The sequence below is a fragment of the Gavialis gangeticus genome, unplaced genomic scaffold (assembly GCF_001723915.1).
Source record: "Gavialis gangeticus isolate Ggan-Ray unplaced genomic scaffold, GavGan_comp1, whole genome shotgun sequence".
Classification (NCBI taxonomy): Eukaryota; Metazoa; Chordata; order Crocodylia; family Gavialidae; genus Gavialis; species Gavialis gangeticus.
Window position 1 is genome coordinate 153,364,140 of NW_017729025.1, and position 10,136 is coordinate 153,374,275.

Below are 10,136 nucleotides of genomic sequence, written 5' to 3' on the forward strand. Positions count from 1 at the left end.
TTCCTTAACAGTTTTCACTGTCTCACCAGCACCTGCCCCGCCTTCCCCTAACCATCTACAGCCCCCTCCCCTGCCACACACAGGCTCTCCCCCTTAGCAACACATCTTTATGTGGCGAGCCAATGGCAACGTTTGAGAGCCTGTTTTATTTTGGGAATCCAGTCTTGAGCCTCCTTTTCCTCCCTCCACTCCTCTGCCAAAATAGACGACCCTCTACACACACACACGCATACACCCCCCCTCCCCCGTAAGGGCCCCAGTGTGTTGTCCGGACACATTGAGGAATCTGACTTGAGAGAGACAATGGAGCAACTGCTGGCTCCTGGGGGCTGGGGCTCGGGCTGGGGCTGCGACTGGCAGGCAGGAGCTCAGTGCTGGTCTGTGGAGGGAGTCCTCAGTCACAGAGCCTGCCCCTTGCAACAACCAATCGGCTAGCCTAGGAAAGAAAAAGATACTTGGAGCATTGACCCAGATCCCCGCTTCCTTGGGGAGTAATAGGGACCTGGAAGGCTGAGCTGCCCCTGTCTTAACCTCCCTATTCACCCACCCTTAGCCCCTCCTTAGCATCCTTTCATCCTCAAGCCCCTCTCTCCTGATAGGACAGCTGCCCCCTTCTCCCCTCCCCTGCTGTCCTCAGCTTCATGCGGTTTGCAGTGATGCATTGTGGGAAACTCCCAAGTTTTTCCCTCCCTCCCTCCTTCCTCTCTGCGGAACATCCAGCTTCCAAGGTGTGACTTGTGCAAAGGGCCTGAGGAGAGAAGGTAGGAGCTGCTCCTTTGCTTGATTGCTCTGCAAGGGAAGAATGGGGGGGCACATTTCTGTGTGGGTGGCCAAGGGGGGTGTGATGCATGCAAGTGAATAGATCTAGAGAGAGAAATGTGGAGCTGCCTGTTAAAGGTGCATGCACCTGTCTAGAGGAGAGAGGTCATGGGGCTGCCCTGCCATCTGCGTTCAGGCTAACAGCATCTGTCTCTAGCAGCGTGTTCATCTCTTCTCACATAACCGGTACCATTGCTCCAAAAGGATGAGTGTGAAAAACAGGGCTCGCTTTGCATGCCATGGGTCCTGGATCTCCTATGTCATGCCTTGCTCCGTGAAGGTCAGACAGCAAGGGGAGGCATTCGCATCACTTTGAATGCTACATCTGTCTTGCATCCAGACAGACGGACTTCACGGCTGATAGACTTGCTTTGTATGATTTGCTGCTATTGCATAATTACTGGCTGGAAATTGGGGGGTGGGGAAGGGTTTGCTTTGAAGCATTTCCACTGTTATTGTGTGGGATGCTTCAGCATTTGTCTTAAGTGAGGGCATAGCTGTAGCAGCCTCCTGGACCTCAGAATTATGCTATTCCTAAATGAAATCCTAGATGACTGGATTAAGAAATTAGTTATTTTAGAAGCTGCATCCAGCTAAAATTTCTTTCTCCGTCACAGAAAGAGGGAAATGGACCCTTTAATAAAATGCACGCACACCCACACATTGCCAGCTTTTGTTTTGGATTCCAGCTGTCGGTTTTTTCCATCTGAATGGGCGATCTTGTTCATTCTCTTTCATATTCTGCCTTGATGGTTTTATTTCTCTATTTAATTAGTTGCTAACCCAGGAGGCAGGGCGCTAAACAAACGCATGCCATTTAAAATTACCAGCAACCTGATTCACTGATGTTAGCATTTTCCTGCTAAAAGGATTTTTCTCTAGGGAGGGAAAAAAATCCTTTGGGTTTTTTTGTGTGCCAAATAGTGGGGGATATAAGATTCTGCTGAAGAAAAGGAGACGGGCTAAATACAATACAGGTTCCTCTAAGCTATCACAGCTGGTTATATCAATTGAGTGGGAGGTAAAAAGGACACAGAGACAAAGTTGGAGTCACCTCACCTGCTGGCTATACCAGTATTGTTAGGTAATGTCCACCCACTGCCCATTTCTTTAAATAATATGTTCATGTAAGGTGTCTGAGCTTTCACAATTCTTCCTTCCAAGAGCATAATAGGAAGGTTTTTTTTCCTCTGAATTCAGCCTGGGCACCAGATGCTTTTCATTCCTCCTTTTGCGTGTACATCTTGTATGTTTGAAAATACCTGTTGTTGTGGACTCTCTGCTCCTGAGCTAACCATGCATGTATCCCTGGATGTACCTGGGTTCTCCTGCAGTGGGAAATGAGGGGGAAAGGACTCTGATTACACACAAATCAAAGTCCTCTTGTGCCAACTTTGACACAAAGAGATGGGGAGGGGGGGAATCATTCACCTGCATCTGAAAGGGAGGCCATAAGAAAAACCAGGAGGAATGGCAGTGTTCAGTGACTTATCATTAGCTGTCTCCGAGTTTGACCTTCACGGTTTTGACCTTCATTCATGGAGGGGCTTAGACAGCGGTTCCAAGACAGCTGTTTTTAACCTCCACTGTACTGCAGAGATGTCCTAAAGGAAATTCAGGGCTCTGTTAGATGCACATAACCCTCAGGAGTCTTGGTCTTTTATTATCAACCATTTTGCTGGCTGCCTGCCAGGACCAAGGTTTGGCAAGTGTCAGGGAAGCTTTTGTGTTTGGTCAGGCCTTTGGCTGGGAGTCAGGAAAATTGTTGCAGCAGGAGGCAGGGAAATGTTATCAGCAAATGGTTGTTATACTAATAGGCTACCCAGGTGATGAGGCCATTCAGATGATCTTTACCAATGACTTTCTCCACATGCAGAGGTATAGCACAGCCATTGTTGCCTAGCAAGATATATTGCAGGTGGGCTTCATCTACTGCCATCCCATAGGGAATGGAGGCAATGACCTTTCTTGGAGAATAGCATCTATCTGAACCAGTCTCTCTGTCTGTAGCAGATTCTTAGGCAAAGCAACTGCCTAGGGATGGCACCTGTGATCTACAGGGGGCAAGAGTTGGGACTTTGTTGCATGTATTCAAAATGTCCCTTGCAATCTTTCTGTCTGCTACAAGAGAGCAACCCAGGGATTTGCTGGTGACATAGAGAAGGCATTATATAGTCCAGAATTCAATTAGGGAAGAACAGAAGAGATGAGTTATTAGGCATGGTGATAAGCTAAGCAGAGTTCTCCAACTAATCAGACGCATTTTATGTCATTGTTCTGCATTATCAAAGATTATCCTTCCTCTTTCTCTTGTGGTTGTGACTCCCCATGCTTGAGAGAGAGAGACAGAAGGGACTGCCCACTTGCAGTGAAGAAAAGGCTTTGAAAGCTAGGAAAAGCTTCATCAAAGGATAAAGTGGGGACAATCCTATGGTGCCCCTGTTTAGGGGGGTGAGCACAGAGAAGGAAATATTCAGAGACAAGCAGCAAGCAGACAGCTGTGAGGCTGGCCTGTGCTGTCTCATGCCCTCAGTACTTTGTCTTAGTGGAAGCAATTTAACTCCCTGAGTTTTGCTATTGACTCTTTGAGTTTTGTTATTGACTCCTTGGAACCCTGGTGCTCTAGGGATTGACCTAGAGACCTCTTAAGGCTTCCCAGCTTTGCATTAAAGAGCCAGCCTCTGGAGTCGAGAGTTGCAGCCTAGTCCTAGCTTGTGTAAATTGAATGCGTCACGCACGCTGACCCTAACAATTCAGTGCCAAGCAGCATTTATCTAGAGAGTTCTATGTGCTGTGTGAGAGGGCAGCTATTTCCATAGGAAGCTGACCAAAGAGCTGCAAAACAGGTAGCCTATACACTGCTGAGCAGAGCAGAGCTTTTTGCAAGGCTGTTGCAGTACCCACCTTCCCATGCTGAACAAGCAGCTCTTAGCAGTTGCACTGAGCAGAGCCAAACAGTGAGAACCAGGGAAGGGGAGTTGCAAACTAGAAAAGGAGGTTTTGTAATTGAAATGGATCCTATCTGAGACTGAAGGAACTTGACTGGCTTGAGCTGGGCAGTAGTGAAGGAAAGCTGGTGGAGTGATACCTAAGTGAGTTTTCTGGAGGCCGGTGGCCTTACTACCCTCCTTCATGAGCTGTACTAGCCTGCAGATCTTGCCAAAACCTATAGGCATTTGAATTCAAGCTATTGAATGCCATTTGAATTCAGGAGCCACAAGTCTCTATTGTCCTTTATCAGAAGGAGACTACTGGTTGCTGGCTGTGAGGGGATGCTTGGGGATTGGAAAGGTGACAGGGAGAAAGTGAGTGGCTGTGTTTGTAAGTCCACAGGAACAAAAGCCTTGCAGGTAGCAGATACCAAAGCACTAGAAACTGGCCTGCAGAACAAGGCAGGGCCAGATTACTGCATAGGCAAACTAGGCACATGCTTAGGGCCCTGAGCTGTGGGGGGCTGCCATCCTTCCCTCCCCGGTGGCAGTGCCAATGGCCCTGTTTGCCTCCCTTCTCTTCCCTTCCCTCCACCAGCCGTGCTGCGGTAATGGCTGCTTCCTAGTGGTGGCTCTGAGCCCCGCTCCACGTGGGCCGTCTCTACTGACCCGGTGTCCATGAGCTTGTTTGCCTAGGGCCCACTAAAGGATTTATCCAGCCCTGGAAGAATGGGTATTGTCAGGATGAGGGGATGTCTGGGAGGTCTAATCCCCAGATGCCCAGCACCCAGAAGTACAAATCCCAATAGAGTCCCTCCTCACGTAGAGCTCTATTTATAGTCTTGCTCTGAAGATGTCTTGCCTAGAAGCAGCAATCTTGTCCCTGTGTGGGCAATAAAGGTCTCTGGGACAGTTTTCCTATCACTAGGCATGTGACCTGATAATCACCCCTTCCCCGAACCGTTTTTCTGTACAACATGCTGATGCTTTTCACTGCACTAGCTGCATTTTAAGGATCTGCATATGTAGATGCACTGCACCACATTTCTGGGGCTGATAGCAACATGTTAAGTGGAGCAGACCAGGCACCTTTTGGTTGCCTCATCTGATCTTTACCTTCTAACTGGTCTGTGCTGGGACCAGTTCCAGCATTGCAAATGCCTGAGGTGCCTCAAACAGACACTTAACCACCCCCCCCCCGAAAAAAAACAACAACAAACAACCAGGCACAACATTGTCGTCTTTTCTCCAGATCTCCTTTTCAAGGTAGTCCACTGGCCCAAGTCCTGAACTAGGGACAGGTTTAAGGTCTAATGTCTCATGACTGGGAAGGATGAGAAGCCAGAGCTTTATCCCATTGGAAAGGGGAATCTGAGTTTTCCAACATTTGAATGTGAAATACAGAGCTTGTTTCTACTGCTGAGAAGCCTTGTGAAATCTGATTTCAGTGCCAGGATATTTTCATGCATAGACAATCTACTTGGTGGTAGTTTTAGGGGTTTTAAATGGTGTTGAGTCTACCTTTTCCTAGGGGTCTGCATCACTGGATTTGTGGTAATAGAAGCGCTGAGTTTCGCAGTTGGAAGAACAAATAGAAATAGCCCCAGTGAAATATTTTAACACTCTCCCCAATTTTATAATATATTTTATTGGTAAAATGTGGCTTGTGGAAAGTTCAGAGCTGCCTAATGGTTCATTGACACGAGGGTGTATGATCTGTGTAAGTTGATAATGATTTTCCTGCTTCCTCCTAGTGTGACAGTGGGGGCCATCACAGACTCTGGATGATTTAAAAAAAAAAAAAAAGACAGATCCTCAGCTGGTATCAGTGGGGATAGACCTCTAGCAAAGTCAAGGAAGCTTTGCCAATTTATACCAGCTGAGGCCTTGATATGAAACCTTCATGAGCACTGCCATGCTGATTTAGTATTAACTTTGGTACTCAGTTATATAATTAGGCTAGGGGTAGACGTTCAAAAAGCCTGAATTAATTCAATCTAGGCTGAACTGGTTTGTAATGGGACAGACATTCTCTCTGAACTCAGGAAATTCAGGCACATGCATTTAGTGGCTCATGCTAGAAGCCAGGGGGCACCAGAGCAGCCCTCCCTTCCCTTACAGTGCTGATCTGAGTGGGGCATGGCCAGGCCCTGGCAGGAACTCTGATTGATTAGGGAGGTTTGCCTGTACCATCCCAGGCTTTTCCCCACTGGCTGCTCAAGGGGCAGGGGTGTTGCCAGACCCCAGACCCCTGCTAGCACTCTGAGGCAAGGTGGGTGTACAGTGCATGCATCTGTTGATGATACAGAGCTTTTCAGTCTCCCTCCCTGCTTCTTTATACTGTCTGCAGCAAACTGACAGGCAGGCAAGCCAGCAGGGAGCTGATAAGTGTTTATCACCCCATCAGCAAAACAATAGTTTCTCTCCATTAGTTCACACTCTTCTCAAACGGCTTACCAGCTGACCTGTTGATTAGCTCCAAAAAGCGCTAAGTGGCCACTGTTCTGTCTGCCTGTCCCAGTGAAATTAGAGACATGCACACACCGACACCTCTCGGCATTAGCTAGCATACCATATGCCTAGGGTCTGTGGGGCTGAGGCTTGTGCTGTGGGAGATGGGAGGTAGAGATTCCTGCTGGGGGAGGTAGGGCAGGGGGAAGCCAGAGAGACCCTGCTCTGTCTGCAGTCTCTGCTGGAGGTCTGGCCAGGGAGCAGAGGGGAGGGGCCAGCCCTGTTGTGGAGCAGACAGCCCCACCCAGCCCAGAGAGCATGCTGGGATGCTGGGGGAGTCTGGTTTATCTTAAACCAGCAAGGGGTCTGGGACAGACATTGCATAAACCAGTTTAAGCCAAATCAGTTTAGTCTGATACTACATTCAGCCAGGTCTATCTCCAAGCCAGTTTCAGCCAGTCTCAAACTGGTTTATGTGCACTGAACACTTGTTCTATTACAGGTTTAAACCAGTTTCTGATCACTTAAACCAGTTTCTGTATAATATCTGTCCCTAGCTTTAGAGTCTAGGCAGTTGTGAACCAAGGCCTCAGAATGAGGAGTTGAAAAGTATACTTTGAACTCACCTGAAAACCTACCCAATGGTCAAGGGGGCAGAAAACCTGGCCTGCTTGTGTCTCAGGATTAAGCAGGGGGAACGGTACTGCAGAAATCTATGAGACTGAGTTTGGTTCGGTTCAGATTCTTTTGTTAGGAAAATGAGTTGAGGCTGCTTTTTGTCTCAAGTTGCCACATGGAAATGATACAGCTGACAACATCTTTGGAAAGTTCTCGAAGGATCATTTATTGCTGACACAGCAGGAATGTGCAGCTTCTATTTTGTTAGTACAAAAGGGCAGAGTATTAAAATGAAGGGCAATGTCGAGTCTTTTCCTCCCCTGGATCTTACTTTTAAAAGCAGAGCTAAGGCAAGAACTGCTTCATTGCTCTCAGTACTTCATGCTTGATACAAGGCTGGCATAAAAGGGGATGCAGGGGGAATTGGGTCTTCTATAAACAAACAGTACACAAATGATGTCCATCAGGAAGAACAATGTTTTAACAAAATGTCTTAAAAGCAGAAAACAAAAGAAGAACAAAAATAGTCTTGCTGAGAGAGCACAGTGTGTGCCCCTCAGCTCTATAGTCCACAGGCAGTCTGATAACAAAATGGCTGCTGTTTCTACATTCAGAAAGGGGTCTAGTGAATGTAAAGCTGTAATGCACTGTAGTGTCATGCAGCACAGGGCAGAGATGGGAACCTGTGTTTGTGAACACCTGGGCAGTCCTTGGTAAAATAGGGTCCCAGGCTATAGGAAAGCCATATATCAGCTGGGTCTGAATTCATGAAGGTGCTCTCTGCACTAGTGCTGGGTTAGTGAGTCTGAGGCAGCTCTCAGTGAGGTCTGCACTGTGAAACAGGCTGTAAAGGCATTGCTACAGTGCTTTGTCACCTGTCCTGGAATTCCTGCCATGACTGACTGATGCCAGCATGAGTCTCCAGAGACTTCCAGCATATTGAAAGCATTTTGTAGAAGGATAACAAGTGGTCCAAAGGGTTTCTTCAGCTTCCAGTTTCTGGAAGCTCCCTGAGGCTCCATATCTGGGTAAGCAGCTCCTCATTTCAAGTGGGACACTCTTCCTCTGAAAGGGCTGAAGAAGATGAAGTCAGTTTAACATGGCTTCCCTGGGCTCTTTTCCTCCCCGTGGCCCTGATTTCTATATAGAAACCAGCCTGAGACTGGAGCAGCTCCATGCTGTCCCACTGTAGGCTTTACTAACCAGAACATGGAGTGAAGCGAGGGTTTCCTGATCAGAATGCACCTAGTTTATGAAGCAACTCTATTTTCTCCCAGATGGAGGGCTTGCATCAGAAGGACCTTTTGTTCCAGCATCCAGGTCTAGAAACTGCTGTCACAGGTCATCAGTGGGGGTGAACTGGGGGTTTCAAAAGTTAATGACATAAACTTTTCTAGTTTCATTTAGAAGAGTAATTCCCTTAGCTGGTAATAGCGGTCAACTCGCATTACCTGGGGGCCCAGTTGCTAGGCAGGGACCCATAACACACATGGAAGAGTGAATTTCTCAGAAAGAAGCTGAAGTTGGACTAGGCAAATACTGTAGTTGGTAGATAAAGTTCCTTCCAAAGCCTTGAGAGGCTAAATCCCAATGCAGCATGGTTATTAGCATGACTGTGAAACAAAGCCCTCTCTGGTGAACACTTCTGTCTGGTTGTCAAGTGAGACGGCTGTTACTTAAAGTGGCTGCTAACATCTGACGCTCAACATGTCAAGATTCAAAGGATTCAGCTGAGAGGGAGATGGTAAGCAAGAGGGTGGATGGCAAGTGGCAGATTGGGAAAGGGATTCATAAATATCTCATCAGAGAGAACTGGGTCAGCAGCATCTGCTGTGGTGCTTGTCTTGGTACTACTGTCAGTGAGCTGCATCCAGTTGGCATGGGTAAGACCCAGAAATGGAGATGTAACTGTGTGCAGGTTAATGATGAGCTGCTTCGGCTTTTAACATTGATCTGTGAACAGAGGCTGCTGATGTATACTGCACTTCTTTATATTGCTTTACTGTACAAAGCATCAGGAACAAGGCCATCAAGAATGGAGGGGGATTTTAGCAACCTTTCACAGTTGCATTAGATGTGTAGGAAGGTTTTATAATATCTGCACTAATATTTAACCTTACTGCACAACCTTTAACTGATGGATCAATACTCAAAGTGCCCCTGTAAGACGAGGAAGGGTTATTAATACCATTTTGTTGCCATGCATCTTAGGCACTTATCTGCAAACTGATTGCTTCATAGTCTTTAATGTATAGCCTCAAAACATGCTTGTAAAGTAGGCAAGGGCTATATCCCTACTTTACCAACAGGAAGTTCAGGCATGGAGAAACTGAGTGATTTGCCCCAGGTCACATGATAAGGCACTAACCCCCACCTCTCAATTTGCAAGCTAGTATCTTAATCACTGAGTTATCCTTCCTCTCTATAGTGGGAGGAATTGAGATGCAGAGAGCTGATGTGACTTTCCAAAGAATGCCTGTGCTAGAACCAAACAGCACCTAGTATCCTGTCCTCTGCTCAATCCTCTAGGTCGGGGTGTCGAACTCACCTGGGGCCCTTGGCCAGATCTGGGCCATGAAGCTCCTTATAGGCTGAATCCAGCCCAGGGTATGAGAGCTGCCACAGTGGTCACCACAGCAGTAGTGGCTGCAGGGGATCTGGCAGCAGCAGGGGTGGTGAGGGATCCAGTGACAGCAGCAGTGTGAGAGGTCCGGTAGCAGTGGCAGTAAGGGATCAGGCGGTGGTGGGTCTGCAGTGAGTCCAGGGCATCTGTGGCAAATCAGGCTCACTGCTATACGCAGAAGGGCCAAACGGCTCCAGATTTTGTGGAGGCCACAACCCCCAACCTTTGGTGCCTGCTGGTAGCCTAGTGGACAAGATAGAGAGGCTCTTTGGGTCAGATCCTTGTTTGACACCCTTTCTATAAGTCATATTATTGGTAGACTCAGACAAGAACATCAGGATTCCATTTTTGCACCCTCTCTGGAAACAATGGGAAAAAAGAGTGGAGTTAGATTTTTTTTTTTTTTTTTTTTTTTCCTGCTTTGGACCCTTTTTACCCATGTCAAATGTAGGTCTAGTCTATTCAAGGGAGGAATCCCTGATATCTGCAACTGCCCTAGTCAATCCCCAAGTGTAGATAAGTAAACCCCTAGTCTACAACAGTCTCAGGCACAGATGAGTCGCCATTACATGAACTGTGGAGCTCTATGGGTATTTCTGAGAATTGATGCTAATCCCCAGGCTAAACAAAGCCACAGAAAAGAATCATCCATCTAGACAATACCATAATTCAGGTGTCTCGTTGTGGTATGGGGG

At 47.3% G+C, this 10,136-nt stretch overlaps 1 protein-coding gene across 1 annotated transcript in view; it reads left to right on the plus strand.

Annotated features, from left to right (window-relative positions):
- Positions 1–429: 429 nt before the first annotated feature.
- Positions 430–10,136, plus strand: part of CEND1 (cell cycle exit and neuronal differentiation 1) — a 37,469-nt gene continuing 27,762 nt past the window's right edge. Inside the window, exon 1 of the mRNA XM_019519790.1 lies at positions 430–761. The gene's annotated coding sequence lies outside the window, so the exon portion shown is untranslated. The remainder of the gene's footprint in view (positions 762–10,136) is intronic.